This window comes from Lathamus discolor, chromosome 3 (assembly GCF_037157495.1).
Source record: "Lathamus discolor isolate bLatDis1 chromosome 3, bLatDis1.hap1, whole genome shotgun sequence".
In the NCBI taxonomy this organism is placed as follows: domain Eukaryota; kingdom Metazoa; phylum Chordata; class Aves; order Psittaciformes; family Psittacidae; genus Lathamus; species Lathamus discolor.
In genome coordinates, this window is record NC_088886.1 from 58,197,308 (window position 1) to 58,224,847 (window position 27,540).

The window sequence follows — 27,540 nt, forward strand, 5'->3', positions numbered from 1 at the left end:
ATGTGCTATGTTGTTTTCAGTCAACAGTTTGCTGTTCACAAGTATAGGATGGTAATAACAGAAAAACATAAAGCATACCTGATTCAAAAACCTGATTACATTTGTGTTGCTACAAATAACCCCCCCAAAGACTGCTTTCAAGTACTGCAGTATGATGGTTTTCTGTAAGGTAAATGTTGTCAGTAGAAACTCAAAGCTAAGTACAAAGTTACTGTGGTACAAAGAAACACATAAAATGTCATTTTGAAATTGGGCACTGTGTTCTCTTCCTGATTGGCTTCATGCCTGAGAATTCCTTCCTCTGTTGTTGAAAAGCACTTTGGTCCTTATGCCTGTACTTTTTTCCACTTCATGCACCTTTCGGTATTCCTGTGTTTCTACTTTTTTTTTCTTTTCCTTCTTCTTTCTTTCTTATTATAGTCTGTTATTAATGTCTTATTCTTGGCTTATTCATTCTCCCCAGATCCTCCATTATTTCCCTCCCAACCCTCAAAGACATTAAGGACCTGTGTGTTAACCATATAGGAGTTTTCTCTCTGTTAAGTGTTCTGACTGAGTGCTGGTTCTTGGAGGCATAGGCTAGTGTTCCTCGCAGTGCCCTGGAGGGGTCCTGTTGTGAGGATGTGTGTTAGAAATAATTCATGCTTTATGGAGTATAACATTCTGTAAAAGTGAATCTGCAGAATAAGGGACTTTCGGGTGACAGCTGAGGGAGGGAAGGAAACCAGTAGTCATAGACGAGGTCCAGGCTAGGAAATGAGTGGACTGCTATGGCACGGGTTCACCAGAGAGATGAGGGGGTTGGTGTGGTAGAAATTGTGATGTTTGGAGGCCAGCTGTTAGCTCCTGTACATTTCAATACTTGAAGATTGCTGGCAATATCTAGTGTTGAGATGTTGGTTTTGGTGTGTGGTTTGAGTTGTGTTTTTGCTTTTCTTTCCAGATGGACTTAAATGGGTGTTGCTAAGGCAGGCAGGGCCTTTGGGATTCTCACAGAATCACAGAATCACAGAATCCCAAGGGTTGGAAGGGACCTCAAAAGATCATCTAGTCCAACCCCCCTGCAAGAGCAGGGTAACCTACAGTACATCACACAGGAACTTGTCCAGGCGGGCCTTGAATATCTCCAGTGTAGGAGACTCCACAACCCCCCTGGGCAGCCTGTTCCAGTGCTCTGTCACTCTTACAGTAAAGAAGTTCTTCCTGATGTTAACGTGGAACTTCCTATGCTCCAGTTTACACCCATTGCCCCTTGTCCTATCACTGGATATCACTGAAAAAAGCCTAGCTCCATCATCCTGACACCTACCCTTCACATATTTGTAAACATTGATGAGGTCACCCCTCAGTCTCCTCTTCTCCAAGCTAAAGAGACCCAGCTCCCTCAGCCTCTCCTCATAAGGGAGATGTTCCACTCCCTTAATCATCTTTGTGGCTCTGCGCTGGACTCCTTCAAGCAATTCCCTGTCCTTCTTGAACAGAGGGGCCCAAAACTGGACGCAATATTCCAGATGCGGCCTCACCAAGGCTGAGTAGAGGGGGAGGAGAACCTCTCTTGACCTACTAACCACTCCCTTTCTAATGCACCCTAAGATGCCATTTGCCTTCTTGGCCACAAGAGCACATTGCTGGCTCATGGTCATCCTCCTATCCACCAGGACCCCCAGGTCCCTTTCCCCTTCACTACTTTCCAGCAGGTCAACCCCCAACCTGTACTGGTACATGGGGTTGTTCTTCCCCAGATGCAAGACTCTACACTTGCCCTTGTTAAATTTCATCAAGTTTCTCCCCGCCCAACTCTCCAGCCTGTCCAGGTCTCGCTGAATGGCAGCACAGTCCTCTGGTGTGTCAGCCACTCCTCCCAGTTTTGTGTCATCAGCAAACTTGCTGAGGGTGCACTCAGTTCCCTCATCCAGGTCATTGATAAAAATATTAAACAGCACCGGTCCCAGCACCGACCCCTGAGGAACTCCACTAGTCACAGACCTCCAGCTAGATTCTGCGCCATTGACCACAACTCTCTGCCTTCTTCCTTTCAACCAGTTGTGTGGTGCTCTGAAAATCATTTGGGCTTGGAGTATTTGTCTTTCTAGCCTTTAGTGCTGAATTTCTTCCTTTTGTTTCAGCAGATACAGAGAAGGACCTCTGAATTTACAAACTAGTTATCTTTATGCTCTGCTACGGATGCAGTTCAAGATATTAGTGAAGATATTGGTTAATATCTTTGTTGAAGATTGGATGAGGGCATCAAATGCACCCTTAATAAATTCACAAGTGATACCAAGTTGGGTGGGAGTGTTGATCTGCTGGAGGGTAGGAAGGTTCTGCAGAGGGGTCTCTGCTCAGAGCAGGGCAATGAAGCTGGTGAAGGGCCTGGAGCAGAAGTCTGACGAGGAACAGCTGAGGGACCTGGGGGTGTTCAGTCTGGAGAAGGCTCAGGGGGGACCTTATCACTCTGTACAAGTACTTGAAAGGAGGATGGAGCCAGGAGGTGGCTGGTCTCTTTTCCCAAGGAACAAGTGATATGACAAGAGGAAATTGCTTCAGTCAGGTTTAGACTGGATATTAGGAATGGTTTCTTCCCCAGAAGAGTAGTCAGACATTGAAACAGGCTGCCCAAGGCAGTGGTGGAATCACCATCCATGCAAGTGTCCAAAAACTTGTAGACGAGGCCTGTAGTGATATGGTTCAGTGGTGGATTTGGCAGTGCTGGGGTAAAGGTTAGACTTGATAATCTTTAAGGTCTTTTCCAGCCTTCTGGATTCGATGATATTTAAGGAGGATTGTCTGAGTCATAACCAGGGATCCTCTCAGTAAAGAAGAGGTATTTCATACACAGACAGCTGTAGAACAGAGATAGTGCGTATATGTGTATGCAGTCCATAGAGGCATATGAAATAGCCAAATGTCAATCAGACACAGTAGAATGTAGGTCCTGTTACTATTTCATGGAGATCTACAACACAATAATGAGTTTAAACCTAATAAAATAAATATTTGTATATTTAGTTGTAGCTTTATAGCTTGTATATAAGTAGTAGCTTGTATATAAGTTGTAGCTTTACAACTACCTGAAAGGAGGTTGTAGCAAGGTGGCAGTCGGTCTCTTTTCCCAGGTAACAATAATAGAAGGAGAAGAAATGGCCCAGGTTGCACCAGGAGAGGTTTAGACTGGCTATTTGAAACAATTTCTTCCTGGAAGAGTGGTAAGACACTGGAACAGACTGCCAGGGGAAGTGGTGGAGTCACCATTCCTGGGAGGTGTCTAAAAGAGGTGTAGGTAGGTGTGGTGGTGCTTAGGGGCGTGGTTTAGTGCTGGACTTGGCAGTGCTGTGTTCCTGATTGGACTTGATCTGAAGGGTCCTCCTTTCCTGCCAAAATGATTCCGTGATTGTATGATTTTATTCCATTAGTTTTCTTATGTTATGTTTGAATAGAAGTTTCAGGTGCCCCATGGCATTAGGGTTGAGCCATAATATTGGGAGGTGCAGAACCCTCATCTGCACCTGCTGATGTATTTTCAATTATTTACTTGTAGTAATAATGTAAGTGTGAAGAGGTGTGTGTATGTGAGAAAAGCTGTCTTGGTTTTCTTTTCATGGGAGGTCTGTATTTGGGAATCTGTGATAGATGCTGACTGGAAAGCGAGTAGTGGTTTCTGAGCCCTCTTGAGTAAAGAAAAGCATCATTAGTCTGGCAGCTTGTCAGCGGCAAATGGTACATTAATTTTTTGGCACAAAACTGCTAACAAAAAAAAAAGAGACTTTTTGTTGTTAATGATAAAAATGGGGAGAGACGGATTATCTGTTGTCATCAGGCTGATACTGTGCAGCTTCTTTTTAATATCCACATAAGGCAGATACAATGCTTCTGACAGAAGTCCATTTATAGTTTATTGAAAATAAAAGAATACTTTTTAATAAACTGATAAGCTGCATCCATCTACATAACTAAATGTTCATTAAGAAAGAATTTTAGGATTCCAAGCTATGTATAAGCTGTTGCAGAATTTGAGATGTTATTTGAAGATGAGGAGAGATGATCATTAAAATGTGTATTAAGCTGTATGTAATACAGTGAGGCTTCATCCTATGCCAGTTTTACTTCCCCAGCACTACTATCACTTGTAGTGATAGAAGGAAGTAATGTTTTTCATTAACAACATTGACACTTGACTAGATGGTCTCTAGCGATGTTGAATATTTCAGTAAGCTCAACATAATGCTCTAACATTTTTTTTCACCTGAGTAACAATAAAAGCATTTTTCTTTGTTGAATCTTTAGGTGTCAGGATACCATCTTTTAATATGCAATGCGATTCTGCCAAAGTTCCTAAGAGTTCAGCTGACACGAGTATATAAACATTGTTTGTTTTTATATGGTAGTCTGTTTTGATAGCTATAGTAATTCGCGCTTCCTTTGAGTGCTGTAAATAAACCCAGCGTATGAAGAGCTACAGTGATTAAGAAGAGAAAAAAAAAGTATTGCATAAAAAGGGAAGGGCATTTAGTAGGAATTGCATCCTTTGGGAAAAGCAAGACTTGCAAGAATGTGAAGATGTGATTTAAAAAGTTTGAAATAATGTTAAGACCACAATCAAGTCTTTTCCTCATAACGTCTCATCTGAGTTTGTAGTAGATTTATTAAGATTTGCTAACAGCTCTCTGTCTTTGGAAATTGAATGTGCCTATTGGGTGATTTAGTAATTTGTCACTGCAAATAGGCTGGATTACAATCCATTTAGAATCATAGAATAGTTAGGGTTGGAAAGGACCTCAAGATCATCTAGTTCCAACCCCCCTGCCATGGGCAGGGACACCTCACACTAAACCATCCCACACAAGGCTTCATCCAACCTGGCCTTGAACACCGCCAGGGATGGAGCACTCACAACCTCGCTGGGCAACTGATTCCAGTGCCTCACCACCCTAACAGGAAAGAATTTCCTCCTTATATCCAATCTAAACTTCCCCTGTTTAAGTTTTAACCCATTACCCCTTGTCCTGTCACTACAGTCCCTGATGAAGAGTCCCTCCCCAGCATCCCTATAGGCCCCCTTCAGGTACTGGAAGGCTGCTATGAGGTCTCCACGCAGCCTTCTCTTCTCCAGGCTGAACAGCCCCAACTTCCTCAGCCTGTCTTCATACGGGAGGTGCTCCAGTCCCCTGATCATCCTCGTGGCTTCCTCTGGACTTGTTCCAGCAGTTCCATGTCCTTTTTATGTTGAGGACACCAGAACTGCACACAATACTCCAGGTGAGGTCTCACGAGAGCAGAGTAGAGGGGCAGGATCACCTCCTTCGACCTGCTGGTCACGCTCCTTTTGATGCAGCCCAGGATACGGTTGGCTTTCTGGGCTGCGAGCGCACACTGCACCCGGCTCATGTTCATTTTCTCATCGACCAGCACCCCCAAGTCCTTCTCTGCAGGGCCGCTCTGAATCTCTTCTCTGCCCAATCTGTAGCTGTGCCTGGGATTGCTCCAACCCAGGTGTAGGACCTTGCACTTGTCATGGTTGAACTTCATAAGGTTGGCATCATCCCACCTCACAAGCGTGTTGAGGTCCCTCTGAATGGCATCCCTTCCCTCCAGCATATCAACCGGACCACACAGCTTGGTGTCATCGGCAAACTTGCTGAGGGCGCACTCAATCCCACTGCCCATGTCAGCGATGAAGATGTTAAACAAGACCGGTCCCAACACCAGTCCCTGAGGGACACCACTCATTACCGGTCTCCAGCTGGACATTGAGCCACTGACCACAACTCTGTGTGCGGCCATCCAGCCAGTTCTTTATCCACCGAGTGGTCCATCCATCAAATTGATATCTCTCCAATTTAGAGAGAAGGATGTGGTGTGGGACAGTGTCAAACGCTTTGCACAAGTCCAGGTAAATGACATCAACTGCTTTACCCTTATCCATCAGTTCCGTAGCCCCACCACAGAAGGCCACCAAATTGGTCAGTCAGGATTTCCCCTTAGTGAAGCCATGCTGGCTGTCACCAAGCACCTTGTTGTTTTTCATGTGCCTTAGCATGCTGCCCAGGAGAATGTGCTCCAAGATTTTGCCAGGCACAAAGGTGAGACTGACTGGTCTGTAATTCCCTGGGTCTTCCATTTTCCCCTTCTTGAAAATGGGGGTTACATTTCCCTTTTTCCAGTCACCGGGAACTTCACCTGACTGCCATGATTTTTCACATATGATGGCCAGTGGCTTAGCAACTTCATTCGCCAGCTCCTTCAGGACCCGCGGATGGATTCCATCAGGTCCCATGGACTTGTGCGCGTTCAGATTTTTAAGATGGTCTCGAACCAGATCCTCTCCTACAGTGGGCCCAAGGTCTTCATTCTCACAGTCCCTGCGTCTGCCTTCTAAGAACTGGGTGGTGCAGTCAGAGCCTTTGCCAGTGAAGACCGAGGCGAAGAAGTCATTCAGAACCTCAGCCTTCTCCAAATCCTGCGTAGCCAGTTCTCCCGAAAGCTTCCTCAGGGGGCCTGTGTTGTCCCTAGTCTGTTTTTTATTTGCTACGGACCTGTAGAATCCCTTCCTGTTATCCTTAATACCCCTGGCCAAGTTTAATTCTAACTGGGCCTTAGCCTTCCTAACCTGGTCCCTAGCTTCCTGGACAACATCCCTGTACTCTACCCAGGCCACCTGTCCTTGCTTCCACTCTTTATAAGCCTCTTTTCTCATTTGAATTTTCCTCAGCAGCTCATTATCCATCCAAGGAGGTCTCAGTTTGCTATTCAACAAAAAATAACAGAAGTCCTTGCTATGTCCCCTCTTTAAATGAAGAACTTGTCTCTCTGTATGTTTTCTTTTACTCCATTTTGTTTAATTTGAAAGTTTCAACTTTAATTTACTTGGGGGAGAAATACTGCGGGTAAAGCACTGCCTAGAGATTTGTAATTATTAGATCCTCTTTCCAAGTGTGTCATGTGGCTGCTGTTCAAGCTTAAAGAAGATTGGTTGTCATGGTATGTTTTCATCTCTACAGTGTCTTTGCTTGGTAAACTTTTGTTTATGTCCTTGAACATTCATAATGTCAACTGTCATCCCTTGTAGGGCTTTAAAAGATGTGTACATATGGTGCTTAAGGCCATGGTTTAATGGTGGGCTTGGCAGTGCTGGATTAATGTTTGGACTAGACGATCTTAAAGGTCTTTTCCAACCTTAGCAATTCCGTGATTCTCTGCTGGTTTAGAATAAATACAAATGTTTAGCTGGAAAATAGGTTGTAGCAGCTATAGTATTTGAAATGAATAGCAAGCAGGTTACATGTGCTTTGTATTAGAATGGACAAAAAGTAAATGTATTTTTAAGTGGCCCTATTTAAAAAGATCCATTTAAGTGGCCACATATAATCATCTCAGCTGATGCACAGCCTCACTTTGCCTAGTGTCTGTGGGAAATGCTTTTCGTGAAAGAAAACTCTATTATATTACGAAAGGAGAAATTATTCATAAAAAGTAGGTAGAAGCAGACTGTAGCACAGCAGCTAAAGTATTTTAAAAGCATCATATTAAAAAGTTAGAATCTTCTGTGTATTCTTGTCATGGGAATAGAAATCTGAATGATTAACCCCCTTCTATTTATAGCTGTTTTCTCTGAGTTAATATTCCTGTTCCACTTAACTTCTACAGGATTTAAAGAGGCCTTCAGCACTTGGTGCCTCCTTTTGTCTTCCTATCACTACTTGCCAACTTTAAAACACTGCTATATTGCGGCTTAAGAGTGATCTTCTGGGGTTCCTGGCTCAGGAGAATGGGATGTGCAGGCTGGGTATGCTAATGCTGATAAAGCTCAGAAGAGCCAGGCCTAATATATACCAATTGTTATGAATTTTTTCTGCTCTCTTGATGCCAAAAGTTGCTTCTTCATTGCTAATGCAATTGGGGCTTGTTGGCCAGTAAACTAGCCTGCTATTTTTCACTCTGTTTTTTAATTCTATTTGTGGAGTAATAAAGAGTTTCTACCTATGAAATGGTGTTTTCCTTGAAAAACAGGCAGTGTAGTTGGCTAAACCTATTAGGTAAGAGAAGAGTCCTCAGAAATGGCAGCAATCCTGAAATTCTGAGCTCAAGCTTCTACGTTTTGGTGCTGAACAGACCCAGTTAATCAGAAGGAAGATGTCTTGGTGGCAAGTGAAATGGTGTTAAGTGTTATTTAATTTTCTGTTGTTCTGTGATGGACCTTTTTTCCTTTCCTGTGGTTTACTTGTGACAAGTAAAATGGGATTATAGAGGGGCTTTGTTTTCTTTCTGACTTTTCATGGGAGAGAGTTGGGAGGGATTTAAGACAGTTTTGGAGTCTGTCCTCAAGACTTGCACCCCTTGGTGAATCACTGACTGTCAAGTGTGGTGCTGAGAAGTTTTTAACATGGTCAAACTGTTACGGTTTGTCTGAACACTGAAAAAGCCTTTGCTTTCATTTGCAAGAGACACTTTTTGATTTCTGGTTAATATGACCTATTTTAAGAATTACTTTCTTCTGTTCAAATTCTCCTGCTCCAGTGCTCTTCTGTGTGCTCAGGTTTACATACCTTCTATATTATTATTGCTGTTGTTTGACGGTGAAGCAACCTGTTCTGAAACAGAAAGTTGTTCTGATATAGAGAAGTGGCTGTCAAAAGAAAGTCTCTCTGGTAGTTTGCTCTGCAAGAAGGAGGAGCTCATTCTCATTTATGGGGAAAGAGAGCTTTTAGGTACCTATTGCCAGAAACTGGGGTAAATGCTCATTATGAAATCTCATAATTCAGTGGTAGCAGGAAGATAAATGCATTGCCCAGCATGCACCTGCTGCCTCCTCTCCTCAGTCCTTCCACACCATGCCCCTGAGAAAATGTCAGAACATGGGTTATTTTCAGTTCAGCCTTTGTGAGGTTCCTCTTTAGTCTTGTGGTTTTACAGATGTTACAGAGAATGTCAAGAGGGTTGTGTTTTATCCTTTCCATCTTGTTGTTCATGGTTCATTTCAATGACAGGAATTGCTTTGCAATTTGATCACACTGAATATAGAATTGTTCTTAATCTGCTTAGGGCAGTTCTGTTCACCATAGCATCTATGATACTAAGAGTAAGCAGTTGTTCACCTGCCAAGCAGGTTGCTCTCCTTATGGAGGCAGCTTATTCCTCAAGTATTTCTATGTTCTGCCAGTGGTTCTGTCACATAGGGTCATAGCTGTTGCCACTCTTCAGTGAGGAGAATACACATGGCAATGCCCTGAAAAGGATACTTAAATGGAGTCACAGCTCCAAGTACTGTTACAGCTCTGCTCCTTCTCGCAGTGTAGAAGTAAATTTCTCCTTGCAGTGTTCTCTGATGCCACAGAAAGCTTTTACTTCTGTCAGAAATATGTCTGTAGAAAAGACAGTTATTTGATCTAATGAAACCTTTTCATTAATGAAGGAAGCTGACAACTGTCATATAGTCTAAATTACTATGCTGAGCAATGCAGCTGATGAAAGTAGAGGTTTCTGGTTGGTTGTTTTGAGGTTTTTTTGCATCAAGCGCTCTGTAATTTGAGGTGAGGTAACTAAATGCAGTGAAAAACATCTTAATACTATTCATATGGACTTTTAGGTCCAAATCCAGGTTTGAACTGTTGGTTTGTTTGGGTTTTGTGTGTGTGCTCTTGTTTGGTTTTTAACATCCATTAACAGAGCCTAGTAGCTGCATACTTGTTGAATTATTCCTGGGTTTAATACATATAACTTTTGTATAAAGAGGCAGTAATAGGGACAGTCTACGAAGATATTTTGGCATTCCAGCTTTTATTATATTGAATTAAAAATAGCTAGTGAAAGGGATAAAATCATCTTGCTATAAATACAGGTATTAATGCAAAGGATTATTTTGGAACCAGGGAATGTGCTTGTTTAATTTCATGTTAGAAAATTTGGTCTCAAAATCACTCCCAGATCCATTCCATATTATAAACTGTTCATTGATTGTCATTGTACTGCTGATCTTGAATTTGAAGGAGGAATAGGGATATCGTAAAGCTTCTGTAATTCAACCCCCAACTTGTGAATAGGCTTGCTATTAGTTTTCTGTTCAGTTTTGCCTGTTTTTCCCCATCCCTTTCAATGCATTTCAGGTTTGCTGTTGAGTGGCTAATTGGAGCAGGAGAGTGCCTGTCCTTGCTTTCTTCAGCCCCTGCTTCTCTTGCTTCCACAGTCCCCTACTGATACTCATCCTTTCTGTTCTGTAAGACAGTTAATGTTCTTGGAGGGTTTCTGTAACCGCACTGGAAACCTGAATTTATACATTGTGGCATCTAACTTGCAGCCCCTTCCACAACATTCTTGAGTTTGTAGCACCAGAGGATGAGGCAATACCTACCTGAAAGAAGGGGAGGGGGAGGGGGGGGGTGGGAGCAAAAGCAAATTAAGATCTACAGTTTTGTTACATGAAGGAACCTCATAGATTTGCTTTTCAGTAATGGATATAGCTGAAGGTAAACTGCATTTGTTAGATACTTGGAATTTTTCCTTTGGCACAAAAACTGTTCTTAATGACTATTTACAGATAGTATTTACTATATACATGATGTGAGTGATGAAATACCGTTGATATTTATCATGTGGTAATATTTGAAATCAAGCAGCAAGTTGGACCACAGCGTGTCTTTGAAGTACAGTTAGCTGGACACTACTGTGTTTGTTCGTAATCTTTTGCAATCCATGCTTTGGAGTTTGTTTTAATCAGAGGAGCAAAGCCTTTAAACGTATCTGGAGCAGAGTGGGAGGCAGCTTCACAAAATGGCTTATTACAGTTAATTACTGAGAAATTAATTGTTTAGTCTTGCTGTGTAACTCTTTCATGTCTTCTCATTTATATGAAACTAAAGATGCATACAACAAAAAGCAGAAATTGGGAATAAAATAGAAAGAAATTTTCATGGTCTCACCATAGTAGGCATTTAATAGAATGTAAACAGGAAGTTAAACATAAGTTTGTGAAAGTAGTGAAGCAAATAGACCGCACAGAAGAAAGAGAAATCACAAGTAGTCCTATTAATAATATTTCAAATAACTAGATAATTGTGATAGGATCTTTGTAGAGCTGAGATAGAGACTCACTGGTTTATTTCTCTGCTTAAAATGCAAGTGGATGTTTATTAATTTAATAACTTTTGGGTGGAACCAGGAGGTTTTTTTGCAGTATTTTTGCACCTATGACACACTAGTGAATAGAAAATGCAGCAACAGTAAGAGCCCATATTCAGGTATCCTCAGTTGTGGGGAAATGCTGAGTCAGCGTGAGATCTGCAGCTTAAGTCTTTCGGAGTTGAATCCTGTCAGAGGGAAATCGTGGAGAAGGACTTCATGAACTTGAGAGTGCCTGAAAATGGCCTTAAGCTCTTTAAATGAATATTTAGATTAAGACCTTTTTTGGTCAAAAAATGGTAGTGTGGAGGTAATTTTGTTCCTTAACAAGTCCTTGTGTTGTGTGTTATGCCCAATAATTAACTTAGCTTCAAAAGTAGGTTTTAAAAGAAACGTATGGGGCATAATTGTGGTGTGAGACAGGACCAAAAGAACCACTGCCATCTCACAGGGATAGGAATTGCTGTGCTGCTGGCAATCAGTGCCTCCCTCCCCAAGACTTCGGTTTTCAAATACTGCTTTAGATGTAATGAAAATCCATGCAAAACCAAATTAATTTTTTTTTTAATTATTGCTTACAATCTATTTCAGTATTCAGAAAGATGAATTTTAGTAGTGAGACTGCTGAGGGTGTGCAGTGATTGCAGACCAGCTGACTGGCACTTCATGAGATCTTGCTAACATCTCTGTAGATGTCACAGGGGCTTGTGCAGGGTGGTGGATTTGTTTAGACCTGCTTGAACTGCTGCTTGGTGGTTATGCTAGCTCAGCCTCAAGCCTTTGAGCTTCACACTCTGTGTGTGTATGCATGTGCATGCGCATATAGGTATGGATTTCTTGGAGGAGCACTGCTCTGTGACCAGGGCTTCTAACTGTTCATTTCTGTAAGCCAGATCTAGTGAACCAGATTTAGAAAAGCTTCAGCACTGGCCTGAAGGTGCCGGGGATGTGTGGGCCCTAGAGGAGGTGGGACAGCTTACATCTTCGCATGGATGAGTCTGTTCAACCTAAGCTATTCATTTCTTTGTCACCAGTTTTGGAACCAGTTAAGTAATCACTTGTGCCCTAAACTGGAATGGAACTGGAAATGAGCTGGAAAGTGTTACTCATTTGACTCCATGTTTTTGAATCAGTACAAAGCAAATCTAAGCACTTGTTTGTGAGTCATCTCAAATCATACAAACACTGCTGGTTTTATAAAATGGTCACATGCTGCCTAGAACTTTGTGCCTCTTGAACTCTTGAGTACCCTCAGATCTAGTACAATCTCCAGCCCAGAATCTGTTCTAGGATGTTTAGGTGTTCCACCGTTGTCATTGTAAGTTATCAGCACTGGCAGCCAGCACTCTAATACTGAGCGCATTTGCAAAGTCTCCCACTTAGAGAGTCTTAGATAATCTCAATTTCGGTACACTGCACTCAAATCAGGGAATGACTGGTTGCTGAAGAGAATGAGAGGGAGAAATGTGCCATGTATTAGCCTCTTGTTGTTAAGCTTCATTAGCAGTGATGATGTGTTCCCCTTCTGCTTTGCCCAGAGGTATTTCTTTTGAAGGGGGAAGAACAGAATAAAACCAGTTGAATCATTCTGGGAAAACAGCAGTCAGTTATTTTTGTTGAGGTTTCTGTTTGTTGATTCTAAGTCATGTAGGTGATGCCACCTGGAAGTATCTTTGCTCGTTTAGTTGAGGGTCCTTCATGTTCTAATGCCAGTAAGAACCTGACATCTTTTGCTCTTTCGTTGACTATCGTAAGGACAGAAGATTGGCATTTGCCTCGCAACTTCAATCATACTGAGTTCTGAACTACAGCGAGTAGGAGGATTACTGGGCTACTGAACTTTGAGCACCATCAGGATATAGCGCCGAGGGATTCCCCTCCTCCCATGAATTAAATTCATATGTCAGTAACTGACACCCTGTTAGAAATCAGTGTTTTAAAAATAGAGTTGCTGAAAGCTTGCAAGTTCATTTTTAGTATTTTCTTACAGCTCTAAACTGAAAATAATTCAGCAGTGTAACCAAATAACAAAAACATCCAATTTATTCTAAAGCATATTAGTATGTGCTTGTGTGAGTATCAATTTAAGTAGGTCTCTTGGACACTGAAGGGAGTTTCACAGAGGTGGGCCATAGCTTTGTGAGGCTGGCTCTCTGGGTAGAGCAAACATGGCTTTGATAAAGAGTGGTTCATAGAAGTTGAGTAGAGCTCCTGCTCTGAATCACCCACTGGATAAACATAGTTATGATATTGAGATCTTCTTAATGAAGACGTGGCTGAATTTAGCTTCAGATCATGTTTCAAACTGTTGTCCATGTAACTTAATAACACTCCCCTGTATTTTTTAGTTATTCATGAAAATGCTTTGTGGTCTTTGTTTTGTCTGTCTGAAGTCTTTAAACTGACTTGTAGCTCTGACACAGATCTCTCTTTGCAACTCTTTTGGCTTGGAGCTTGGTATTCTGCAGTTTCTGTCTTGGCGTGTTTGGGGTTTTTAGTTTTCTGTGGGTATTTTTACACGATGGGAGCTTGTAGATGTATGCTTGGTTTGGTTAAAAAGATTTTGGATGAGGCAGGTGGGTTTCATAGAGCAACTGTGGTCTGCATTTTCAAGTAACACATTTCAAGCAAGGTTGAGGCTTTTTGTTTAAAGGATGATACTGGTTTTTGACCAACACCTGTGAAATTCAAACACAAGGAAGAGCGCATTGCTGTGTGTGTATAACAGTATGCTGGCTATTATCAGTACATTACTTTGTCTCTTGATATTACTGCAGAAATGCCACCTTTAAAAGGTCAAAACTGGTTTCTGCTGTTGAAGAGACTGTGGGCATTGCATAATTAGGGTGATGCTTACACGTGGTTCCCCTCTTTGGATCAGTCTGCATGTAACACTATGCCACATACAGGAAATAATTTTTTTCAACTCTAGGCTTTTATTTGCATTTTCAGCCTTTGCACTAAGATGTGCAGTATGTGGTAGGTGCATGTTGCTGTGATTCAGGCACATGTATACTGCTGCAAGTTCTTCTTCTCACTGTTGTAATCCATGAGCTTGGTTATAATGGCTTAATTACTGATAGCAAATGTTCTTGAAGAATTTTGAGCTTATTGTTGTTGAAAGTTAAGGCTGAGGAAGGAGGGATAAGAATGTTGTTTTATGTTTGTCAGTGTTCTTCTCCTTTGAATGTGTTAGGTGTATTTACTGATGGTTAGTCCTCCTTATGTCTCAGACATGGTGAAATGGTGAGTTTCTTTATTGCTGAGTGGGTGCTACAACAGCTAATTCAGCTTCACATTCGCTTGTCCAATCTTCAGTACTATTGAGAGCAGGAAATATGCAAGACAGCTTTGAGGATGTGACACAACCCATACAGCTATACCCTAGCTGTATGTTTCTCTATGTGTTGCTGTTCAGAACATCTCCTAGTGCTCTCAGTGCTGGTCCTGTTGACTTCCTCAGTGCATTCTTCCAGAGTAGGAGATTGATTTGTAGAGAGGAAGATACTCAAGAAACTGCTGTGTCATGTCATTCAACCCACTCAAAGTTCCTTACCCTAAAGAGCATGCAGAGTATCCTCTCTAACAAATGGTTTCTTTGTGTGCTCTGGCAGAGTTCACAGAGGAGCCTGTCTCCTGGGTCTAGAAATCGTTACAGGGTAGGAGACCATTGTGCCCCACAATTAACCCAGTAATTTCTGTGTGGCATTTGGCACTGCTGATGAATGATTTTTATTTCCCCCTCCTCCTTGTTTGTTTATTGATTTATGTTTTAATTTCTTTCTGGGTTTCCCTGGCTTATAATTGTTTCTGGTTTACATTAAATACCACACAGGAGTTACAGGCAAAAGTTTCTTGTACATTTTCCCCTTTCTTCCCTTGTGGTACAGTTTGGGTTTTTTTTGTCATGCATTCAGAAGTGTTTCTGTGGACATAAAGAGGGCCACACTGTACAACTGTAGGCTTTACTGTATTGTCACAGGCATTTTGATTGCCACCATTCCTGAATTAGTTTGTAAGGTTGTTAATGTTTGTTTTTCCAAACCAGTTATGATTTGCACAAAAATGATCTCTGTAATAAAGGTGTAATGAAAAGATTCACAAAAAATTATTATGATGCAAAATAAGTTTTCTCATGCAAAAGTTGTAACCTGAAATGGAATAGGGTTTCTATTAGGTTTGTGGTAGTACTTTCTGTAGAATTGGTGTGGGCAAGTGCCCAAGATGGTTTTGTGATGTGTTGTGTTCTTGGCTGAGCTCACAGTCAATAGAGATCCATTGAAGAAGGCCCCAGTGGTAACACCCAAATGACGGTTTTGTCTTTCCCGTGTTCCCCAGAGAGATGCAAGGGGGAAAAGGCATGTGCTCATCAGAGTCCAGTGTGTGTTCATTGCTTGGCATTTGTTTCAAGTCTTTGACTTTTACTCTGCTCCCAGAGTTTATCCTTGTGTGTTTCTTGTACAGTTGGAGTTCTCACTAGCTGTTCATGGTAGTTAGAAGGCCAGCAGAGTGTCTGTTAGCTAGTGTAGTCACCAGCCTCAGAAAAATTTCCCATGCATGCTTTAAAGGTAGAAAGTGAACTAGCATATGAAAGGTTGACCATGATGTGATCTACGGTTATGCGATAACTGTCTCTCATAATCATTGAGAAATGCGGAAGGTTGGTTAGCTAGAAAAATGAAGCTGCACACTGTCAGCCTGTAACGAAGGGTTTTTTCTAATGCTTGAATGTAGCAGTGGGTAGTTAGTCTGTATACATCAGAAATGCCTCAAAGTCTGGAGAGCTAGTCATTCCCCTGTCTATCCTCAGGGTGCAGCTGATTGCAGAGGACCAGCCAGAAGCCTCTTGTCAACGCCATGTCTGAATTGCAGTGGAGATGCAAACCACTGTGAGAACAGAAAAGAAAGACAGAGCTGTAGGAAGCGAGCAGCAGTCTAGCAAGCAAGAGATTGTAGTGAACACCGGAATTGATACACTGTGACAGGAGCTGTTCACAATGTACTAACTTATTAAAGGTCTGCAATTTATGCGCCCTAGATACTTTTCTGGGCTTTATGCATGTGCCTACCCTCAGGTTGAATGCCAGTGCATTGAGCACTGTGCTAAGACATGCTTCTTTTATTTCTCACCAAATTCTGAATAAGGCATGAGAAGCATTAGCTCTCCTTGCCTCACCAGCGTCTCAGAAATGAATAGAGTTTTGGAGGTTGACTGTCTTAAGACTGACAGGACTTCAAGCTTGATAGGAGCCAAGCAGCTATCTCCTGTTTCAGGTCACAGTTTGCACTACGTGCTGTGAAGAGAAAGCAAAGAATGAGACAGAGGGCAGCTCTGAGCAGATGTGGCAGCACTAATACGACTGCTTTCTCCTCTGGTACTTGAGTTATTTCATAAAATGCACTCTTTAGTCTGGAAATCTGACAACATATGTGTTACACATTGTTTGCATTGATGACTTAATAAAGTGGATAGATAGTGTGGTACTATGTACCATAGTACCCTGATAGGAAAGGAATAAGGTCACAGTTGTTTCCAGTGTATCAGTGCTGATATTAGAGAACTAGTATTGGTGCATTTTGCCTGTGATTCCTACATTGCATTTGGAAGGGTTCTCTGTGGTTTGCCAACCTCTGTGGAAGTCATCGTTAGGGTAAGTTTACATCATACATACCAGCAGTGGCGTATCAGCAATTTCAAAGCACCATTGTTTGTTATGTTGGTGCTGGTAGGTTTCCCCTGAAAGATTTCCTATGGATTTAGAATGGTGCGTTAGGCTCCCACCACCTGGTTTGTCATCATGGGACTCGTTAGCCAGATAGCTCTAGAAGGTTGGGATATCTAATCTTTAGTTAAAATCCTGCTTCTGCCCTAGGGCATGGTGCTTCAGACATACTGTGTACCTCCTTTGAGCCCACCTGAGTGCTTCCCCAGGTGGAAGTTCTGCAAGTAGTGCCTATTTGTCTTGTATCTATAGTATAAGGCATTTCACACCTCCTGAGCTCCTGCCTCCTGGCCACTAGGTTTTGGTTCTGGTTTTTCTGACTCCATAAAAGCAAACAGTGACATGGCTGTAGAACGTTAGTGGCAGACTGGTAGTTTAGCATTGGTTATGAAAGATTCACACTGTTCCTTTGTCCTTGTAATTTCTAAATCATGTAAGATTTAGAAATCCTACACATTTTAGAAACCTGCACTCAGTTTTTCCTCTAGTCTTCCCTTTTGGCTGTTGCCTGCTGTAGGCTCTTAGGCTTTAATCATGAGAAGTTTCTGGACTAGTACATACCTTGATGCACCACCAGGCTGTTTTCAACAGGTTGTGCATGGAGCAGTAACTTATTTTTTCCAGACTTAAGCAGATGGGCAGCAACTATTTTTCCCTCAAAGCAGCTGAAGAAACCTAAGTTGTTTCACAGTGCTCTACATACTGATTGCTATAGAGGTTCTGCTCTGCATGGGACAGAGGGAATGACAGCCCTGGTTCCTGATCACCTTGATTCCTACAAGTACAATATGTACGCCTAAGTGTGGCTTAGAAACAGGTTTATGGGAGGAGTGTAGTTACATGCCTTGTGTTTTGTGGCTTTGCCTACAAACCAGTAGGATCAGTGCAAACTGAGAGCACTGCTTTGGTCTCGAGGGTGTTTTAAATATTTTTTGTGTATCTCACTTTGCTGAGAGCCTGGTTTGCAAGGTAGAGCTAAATGGAGATGATGCCTTGGCTTTGTGAAGCTGCTTTGTCCTGTACGTGTGGAGGATGTTGGTAAGAGGAGACCTATCGAACCTTTCTCTTGCTGTTGCACAAGTAGAAATATGAATAGGAAGATGGGATCACTTGTGTCATCAACTCGAATTCTCCACAATAGGACTACCGATGACATTAAACTCTTAAAAACCCCAGAAAGTTTAGCTTACAGCCAAGTCTACAAGAGAAGATGCGTTAGGAGGGTGAAGACAGCTCTATTTCCCTTTCTTTTGTCCGTGGGTCTGACCCAAATTTAAAAATACTTGTAGTAGCTAAAACATGTATTTACTGTGCAATTAATGATTGTGATACCTGTATTGTTAGAATAAGTGGCAACTGCAACATGTTTTTTCCTTTCCTTTTTTTTTCCTCATAACGGAGCATTTAGGGACTTGACATTGATTTGTTCGCTTGTCTAATATTGAGTAATACTGACTTTACTGTTGTTGTACCATTTGAAGAGAATGAAAATGTGGGGTTAATTGGATATTTCTGCCCAAAAAGTTAATGGCACTACTAAATCAACTAGGAATTGCTGATTTTTCTCATTGGGTTAATGACATGTTGTGTTTTACTTTTTTTAGGTCACATTTGGGTCATCTTGTGGAACCTTCTGAGAAAACAAGGGTAATAATAAGAAAACAATGTTTAATGAAAGTATCTTCAGTACACAGTCAGACTGAAACAGGAACAGGTTATCTGGAGTAAGTATTAGAGGGTTTTGGTAGGGTTGGTTGTATTGTTCTTTTTTCCTTTATAAAGTCAGTAGCATGGTTATTAGTCAATTATTCTATTTAACTTTGTTAGAGTTGCATTCAGAAGTAAAAATCAGTGACTCCATACTAGTTTTGTTTGATCAGCTGGTAATGGGTACTCTTTTGGCTCTTATTGAAGCATTTCCTGTCTTAGAAGCAACTGCATCTTATGAAATTTAGATGGGTTTCAGACTCTTCTCTTGGCTCCTGTGTATCCTATGTAGGGTTTTGAACAGGAAGTGGCCTCATATAGATATGATGACATATAACTCCCAATTTACTAGCAAAAGTTAAAGCCCTGGCTGTATCTTCCAGTGTATTTGAAAATTGGTTGGGGCTTTTTTTTTTTTTTTTTGGCTGAAAATTTCCATTCCTGGCATTTTCTATGTGACCTTGATGTTTTTGTTGTCAGTATTTTAATATTTGCCTTGTGTTGTTGTTGCGTCGTCCTTCAGACTAGCATAAGTCTTCAGTTTACTAATCTCAGACCTGTCTTTTCTTCACTGTTGCTAGTTGACTTTTAGCTTTGCTGAACTCTAGGCTGATACTTGTGTATCTCATTTATGATATAAGAAGTTGAACTGCCTAGCTCAGGGACTGTGGATTGCACCTTTTGGTTCTAAACATTGATATACTGATACAATATAAATCTTAGTTTCCTTGTGCATCAGTTGCTTGAGGTAGGTCACCTTGTTTGGATCAGATTGTTGAAACATATCCTTGTAGAGGTTAGAAACTGGGAAAAATCTGCATAATTTTGTTTGATGCAGATTTTGCTCATGCTGTGTGCTATGTCACTGTAATTCTGCATGAGCCATTGGAAATGAGTGAAAAGTATCTGGCCATTAGAACTGAAAGGGTTGGAAACCAGTTTTAGTTTACAAGAAGATTATTTTGACATACAGCTTTATTGCCAAGAGGAAATGACTTTTCTTTGCTTCTTCTTTAAAAAGGGATCTGGGCATGGTGTCATAATTTGGGTAGGAAAAGTCTGAGTAGGTTTCACAGACAAGATAAACTTTTCCTACCTGGTATTTTTTCCAAAGCAGTTTTTAACTGGCAGAATAACACATGTAGATTGATTATTAATTAATTTTTTTTTTTTAAGGTAGGAAATGCATTATTGTAAAGTTTCAATTAAAGATGGATTTAAAGAGGTTGATGTGTGTGTTAGTTCCCTTTTTCTAAGCACTTGAAGCTAATGCTGCAATTTTAAGTCAGCACATGTAAATTTCTATCAGTTCCTGATATAGGCCATAGTCAAGTGGCTGGAAAACCTACTCACAAAAGGTTCTTGTAGCACTGACACTTCAATTCTGACCTCTGAAGTTTTCAGGAACTGCGTTGCATGATGTTATTTGTCTTTTACTCACATACTAGGCTACAGGGTAGAAATACAGGCATCTATCACAATGTCCAAATAAAGTAATACCTATTTGTTGCTTACACACTTCCTTTTGACAAGTTAGTTCTTGAGTCTGATAATCAAGAGACCAAAAAAGATGGGCAATAACATTGAAACTGAGCTCTCCAAACAGATGAAATTAATAATGTCCACTGGAGGCAGCTTTAGTAATTTTCAATAATTATATACATGCTTATATTGGGCATAAAACTTGCTCGTGTGTTCAGTAGCCAGTAAACTTTGTCCCCCGTTTTTGGTTTTTAAGGGACTTGGAGAATTCAGCTACTCAAATTGCTTCTAGTTTGTCCTTTTGGGGGAAATGTTTTTGGATGCTTCATGTTTGTTTTTTTGGATTTGGACATTTGTGAAGAGTTCAATCATTACAAAGTATTTTGCAGTTGCAACCCTTCATTAAAGAGCTAAAAACATGAAAAGAAAGTCTGAATGGTGTCCATATTCACAGATAAAAAGCCAGGTGGAGTTCTCGTGAAGTCTCAAAAGCAGATGTCAAATCTCACAGCTGGGGCAAAGTAACCCCATGCAGCAGTCATCCTGGACTGACTGCTATAGGCAGCTACTAATGGTAGTTCCTAAAGGTAGGAGCTTTGCTGGGAGTCAGGAGGTTGAGTGTGAGCCAGCAGTGAACACTAACCACATAGCAGGCTGCCTCAGCAGGAATACCACCATCAGGACAAGGGAAACGACTGCTCCCTTCCACCCGGTGCCTCTGAAGATGCATCCAGAACATTTCTCTAGTTCTGTGCCCTAAACAACAAGAGGGATGCTCACAAACGGGAGAGAGTCCAGAGGGATGGCTGCTGCTGAGGGGCTGAAGGATGTGACATTTGAGGTGAGGATGTGCATGACCTTTGATTGGGGAAGACAAGGAGAGAAAGATCTTTACCAAGGTTTCCACTGCTTGAAGGAGGATTACAGAGCAGATGTGGCCAGGTGTCTGGGAGAGAAGACCTTCACTGTAAGGGTGCTTAAGCACTGGAGCAGATTTGGTCATGGAGACTTTGGAGTCTCCATCCATGGAGACTTTCAAAATTAACTGTGCAAAGTCCTAAGCAACGTGCTTTAACTTCAGTGTTGAAACCAGTCTTGGGACCAGATGACTCCCAGAGGTCTCTTTCAACCCAAATTAGTCTGTGATTCTTAGATAATGTTAATTATTCTTGGTCCTTCTGGTGAACGGCCAGGACTACTTTTGGTTTTATTACCATTAACTTCATGACAGAAGTACTGATTGAGTGCTGTTTTTAGGATTTTTCTTTTCTACCAAATGGCATTATATTTCAAGCTCTCTTTATAAAAGACATGAAAAAGATGCCTGAAATAAATCTAAATATTTGTGTTAGGCTTAGATTGTTGCTTCTTCAGCAACAATTCCTATTCTTATGTAGCAAATGGCTGTGAATGCCCAGTTCTGAATCTGTAGGGTTTTTCCTTAAAGGGCATTTTTCTAACTTTTAAGTGTCCATGGCATCTCTGTATGTGAGACTTGTGTGATAGCTCTGTGATTTGGTCCATGTGCCCTCCTTGTTGGAGAAAATTTCACTCATTATTTTCCACTGGCTTTAATTATTTCCCTTTTTACCTCTTTCTAGCTGCATACAATGTGTCTGCTGAAGAATAACCCTCTTTCCTAGAGGTTTTGATTGAAATGTCAGAAATAATTGAAAAGAGAATCTTTTAGTCCCTGTGTGAAGAGGTATCTATATATAGGAAAACCTCAATTTCTGCTCTTCACTTTTTTTTATAGTAGAAAGTTCTCTAGCTCATAATTTAGAGATGCAACATTTTAATAGCTGAATGAAGCAGTTGGCTGCTGTGGGAATTTGATAGTCTAGGTCCATTTGTACATGTTGAAAAGAGGGGAAATAGTGACCATTTATATATTTGTCTTGTAAGTAGAATATTTACTTCTCCTGTCCTTCATGTTTATACTAGAACAAGTAGTTACTCTGATTGGTGGAACAGGCAGGAAAATAGCAGAGAGCAGAACTGATACTGATTTACAGATTTGATGGATAAGGGTAAAGCAGTTGATGTCATTACCTGGACTTGTGCAAAGTGTTTGACACTGTCCCACACGACATCCTTCTCTCTAAATGGGAGAGATGTCAATTTGATGGATGGACCACTCGGTGGATGAAGAACTGGCTGGATGACCGCACACAAAGAGTTGTGGTTAATGGCTCGATGTCCGGCTGGAGACCGGTAACGAGTGGTGTCCCTCAGGGATCGGTGTTGGGACCAGTCTTGTTTAACATCTTCATCGCTGACATGGACAGTGGGATTGCGTGCGCCCTCAGCAAGTTTGCCGATGACACCAAGCTGTGTGGTCCGGTTGATACGCTGGAGGGAAGGGATGCCATCCAGAGGGACCTTGACACGCTTGTGAGGTGGGCTGATGCCAACCTTATGAAGTTCAACCACGACAAGTGCAAGGTCCTACACCTGGGTTGGAGCAATCCCAGGCACAGCTACAGACTGGGCGAAGAAGAGACTCAGAGCAACCCTGCGGAGAAGGACTTGGGGGTGCTGGTCGATAAGAAAATGAACATGAGCCGGGTGCAGTGTGCGCTCGCAGCCCAGAAAGCCAACCGTATCCTGGGCTGCATCAAAAGGAGCGTGACCAGCAGGTCGAAGGAGGTGATCCTGCCCCTCTACTCTGCTCTTGTGAGACCTCACCTGGAGTATTGTGTGCAGTTCTGGTGTCCTCAACATAAAAAGGACATGGAACTGCTGGAACAAGTCCAGAGGAGGGCCACGAGGATGATCAGGGGACTGGAGCACCTCCCGTATGAAGACAGGCTGAGGAAGTTGGGGCTGTTCAGCCTGGAGAAGAGAAGGCTGCGTGGGGACCTAATGGCAGCCTTCCAGTACCTGAAGGGGGCCTATAGGGATGCTGGGGAGGGACTCTTCATCAGGGACTGTAGTGACAGGACAAGGGGTAACAGGTTAAAACTTAAACAGGGGAAGTTTAGATTGGATATAAGGAGGAAATCCTTTCCTGTTAGGGTGGTGAGGCACTGGAATGGGTTGCCCAGGGAGGTTGTGAGTGCTCCATCCCTGGCAGTGTTCAAGGCCAGGTTGGATGAAGCCTTGGGTGGGATGGTTTAGTGTGAGGTGTCCCTGCCCATGGCAGGGGGGTTGGAACTAGATGATCTTGAGGTCCTTTCCAACCCTAACTATTCTATGATTCTATTCTATGATTCTATTCTATGATTCTAAGTGGATTGTAATCCAGCCTATTTGCAGTGACAAATTACTAAATCACCCAATAGGCACATTCAATTTCCAAAGACAGAGAGCTGTTAGCAAATCTTACTAAATCTACTACAAACTCAGATGAGACGTTATGAGGAAAAGACTTGATTGTGGTCTTAACATTATTTCAAACTTTTTAAATCACATCTTCACATTCTTGCAAATCTTGCTTTTCCCAAAGGATGCAATTCCTACTAAATGCCCTTCCCTTTTTATGCAATACTTTTTTTTTCTCTTCTTAATCACTGTAGCTGATTCTATGATTTCCTTGTATTTTTGTTACCAAGGTGGGGGGGGAGGGGACGGGATGGGGATGACATGGGATGGGGACAGGGACCCTGCAGTTTACTTAGTACAATAGATCAATCAAAGCACAACCCCAGATTATTAATGTACCTTTTCAGATCCATGGCAGGCACACTGAATAATGGCTTGGGCTGTTACACACACCTTTAGGCTGTAGTTTTACCTATGTTTTTTAAAATGAGCTTAAGACCTGTGAAGTGGCAAACCAGCCCTGGGGCTGGAGAAACTCTCACTTCTCCACCAATCATCTTGTTTCTGTTTACTTCTTCACTTTGCTGGCACGAGCAGTTATGCAGCTTTGTAGAGAACTGACTCACCTGTGTTAAAATGACGTCTTTTTTCAGGGTTAAGCTTCCCTCTGGGTTATGGTTCAGCTCTTTCTCCTCCTTTCCCCTTGAGTCTGACTGTCCAGTCCTCTTTCTTCCCATGTGACATCTCCATTCACCTTTTCCGTTAAACTTGATTTTTCTGTTTGTTTGAAATGTCCATGTGAGAATCTCATTGTTTAAATGCTTAATAGAATATTTTTCTAATGCTACAACTGAACATATCCTAACATTTCACACCAAGCACACAATACCTACAGTGATCTGGATTATCAAAAGTGAATTACCTAGGTTGTGAACTGACCAGCTCTGATCTCCCAAATCTTTAGTCTTGCTGTCCTGCACACTATACAGAATGTATTGGTCTTTGTGTCAGGTTCCTCTCTGCCTGCTGCTATTTAAACTTACCAAAATATCTGAGAAAGCTGTTTACAAATTTTCCTAACAGTGAATGTACCAGCTATGTTCTCACAACCCAGGTGACACAGAATACTCAGCTATTTGACTGGGCTTTTTGCTTCATTTGAGCCTTTCTCGTTGTCTCCCTGACTTTGTTGGTCATGGTGTCAAATTAATCGTTTCTTATATGACAGTGCTTTTCTAATCTACTCTTTTCTTCCATTTCTTTATATTCCATCTCACCCTGACCATGCACAACTAAATTCCAGTCAGCTGAATGTTTTCCGATAGTGGCCCCACCTTCAGTGTGATCCAGTGATCAAATGCTTCTAAAGATCATTTCAGACAGTAGCATTTGAATGTGCATGGAGTTTTTCTTCTCCTTGCAACTCACTTTAACTGCACAATACAAAGAGATAGCCTGACACTCCTTACTTTTATACTTATATTTCAATGTATCTGTATAGTGATTTCAAGACAGCAAAGGATAGTCACAAATTAGTTGTGAGAAGCTGTTATGCTACTTTCTTGCTGTGTGTTCATTATGAATTATGTGCCTGTGAATTGTCTGAAGTCTGTCAGAATTCTGGGACTTGAGTTTTATTTGCTTGGTTCATTATGAATAATCTTTGGAGGGAGCAGGAACTGTGGTTAATTGCCCGAGTCTAAAGTAATAAGGAGTAAGAAAATCCCTTTATCCTCCTTGTTCAAAGTAGTACTGATAAGTGTTCCAAGTCTGCAATAACATTTTATTAGTGTTGCTCTCTACCTGCACACTTGTTAAGCAGGAAAAATTTTCTGAGGACAAGAATCTGATTTACAGCTAGCTTTAAAATGACACTTGCACTGAATCGTAGACCAATGTTTGTAAGAGCTGACAAGAGGTAACTCAACCATCTGTTCAAATCAGGTTGATCAAATCAAATTTCAGTTTGAAACCACTTAACATGTTTGCATTTTGTTTTCCACCTCTCTATGTCCTGCTGAAGTCAATTGCAAATTCAGGTGCTCAGCATTTCTGGAGAACTGGGCCACTTGTGTTTCGAGGCATTAATATCAAAGTAGAAAGTCAGTTCATTGTGGTTTTAGAATCATGGCTTCAGTTATTCAGCATGTAACGGTGAGGGTATAGCAGAGGAATAACACTGCAGAAGATGTAGCTTTAATCAGGGACCATAGAAGAAACCTCAAACTTTTCTTTGTGGCAAATTAGCTGTATTTCAAGAGGAGAATGACAGCATCTAGACTTGAATAGCCAAGTGACCACTCTTGGTCTGAGCACTGTGAAGGAATGACATTTAAATAAGGCCTTCCATGTTTTCTATAGGTAGATATTTTTAGCAACCTAAATAGTGATATTTTTATTCTGATTTCTGGAGGAATCCTGACTAAATGGACACTCAATTTTCCATCCCATAGGGTCAGCTCATGCGGCAGTTGGGAACTGCTGGGAAGTATTTATAGTACCGCATGATCTGTAAAAATAACTTCCCAGGCTACACTGTAGATGTCTTGAATTCTTAAAATCTTTGCTGTTGGAGATACATGACATTCCTGGAGTGGAAAAATCTTCGCTTGTCTAATTTAGGCATGTGTGTTTATGATCAAGCTGTTTGTATTTACCTTCTAAATACAGATTTAAAATAGATTGAAGTTCACCTGTGCAGCTGTCGAAGGCCAGACCTCGAGCAGTTCACTTGTTTTGGACAAAATAGGAATTTCAGAGGCATGGTAAGAAATAACATAGGGAGTAAATTTTAATTGTCAGTGCATTCCATCGTGTCTTTAAAAGAGGGTCACTGTTGATCCTGTGTGAACTGTGAGGTCTAGTGAACAAACAGTTTGGTAGTACACACGTTGCATAGCATAGATGGTTTCTGTTGTTGTGTTAACGCTTTGAACAAACCTAGGCTGCAGTTCCATGTTACACCTAATTTCATCCCTGTGACTGTAGCTGGAGGGTAAGGGCAGTGTTCTCACCCACCCCTGCTTCAGATATGGTGATTGCCTGTCACAGTGGGGCAGGTTGTTCCCTGAGTTAATGGAAAACTAGTAATGTTTGTTCATATTGTTTTTCCACTCTGCTGGGAAGGTGGGGGACAGCCAAGAATGGGGAAAAGCAGAACAGCTTCTGTCTGTAGGCTGCTCTCACAGTGAGCTGCAACTGCATGCAGGAGACAGTGACTTAGGAGACAGTGACTTGTAAGAGTCACGCTATTGTCTGAAATAATCCTGTTGTAGTCAGTATAAATGCAGTGGAAGTCAGCAAAATGGGAATCCCACGCAACACTGAAACTGCTGCCAGTGCATTGACTGCAGAACCATCCTCTTGGATCCGTAAGCTCAGTGGCTGTGAATCTGTAGTTCTACAGAGCCATGAACTGGTATGCTGATCCAAGGTGTTTGACTTCAGAGTCTTTGGAAGAAATAATAACCCACATATAAAGAAGGAGGTGTTTTTACTTAGATTTATTTTTTTACATGCCTTCTAAGTTTCACAGAACATAAACCTTCCTGCATATTCTGCTTCCTTTGCCATCTTTGCTGCTAGATTCTTTTCCCCTACTTGTTCTCTTGCTTGCTCATCTTTTTATAGTACTAGATGTTTACGTAGTTAGGAAAACGATTACAATGATTATATTGTGTTAGGGCTTAGTGTTTCTCCTACTTAGACTACGCGATATGCTGCTGCTGTTTCCTAGAAAATGACTGTGGTCAGATTGTCATCCAGCCTCTTCTGGACAGTAAGATATTGTCTAAACACTGTTCTTGTGTGTCTGGATGGGGTGGCCCTTTTCAACTGCTTTCACTGCTGCAAGACTTTCTCTTTCTTTTAGCCCCTTGACTGCCACATGACAGAGCAAGCAGTAGATAAAGAGCTGTATTGATCACAGTGACAATCATCTTGAATGTGGTGCTTAACAGTTGTAATAACTTATTATATAAAGTAAAAATCTGGATGAGCAGAGTGCTCCTAGTTTGTGCATAATCCAAACAAGCTGGTTTCTGACACGCCCCTTATGTAAATAGTCATAGTTTTAGTGAAAATGAAAATAAATCCAGCTTTGTATTTAACCTGAAGAGCCACAGATACTTGTGTGCCCTCAAAAGGCACCTTTGTTCGACAAAAGTGGTGTTTCTTAAGGAAATGGACTTCTTCATACACAGGTGATTTCTTCCCTGTTCCTTACTGCCCCCGTAACATTTTGCCATTTGGG

The 27,540-nt window shown here is 41.5% G+C and overlaps 1 protein-coding gene across 4 annotated transcripts in view; it reads left to right on the forward strand.

Annotated features, from left to right (window-relative positions):
• The window catches only part of PIK3CB (phosphatidylinositol-4,5-bisphosphate 3-kinase catalytic subunit beta), a 106,060-nt gene that overhangs the window by 27,687 nt on the left and 50,833 nt on the right, over positions 1-27,540 (forward strand). For 3 of the 4 annotated variants that reach the window (XM_065675444.1, XM_065675445.1, XM_065675443.1), the window contains exon 2: positions 18,440-18,559. The gene's annotated coding sequence lies outside the window, so the exon portion shown is untranslated. The remainder of the gene's footprint in view (positions 1-18,439; positions 18,560-27,540) is intronic. The other variant, XM_065675447.1, reaches the window with a different exon arrangement.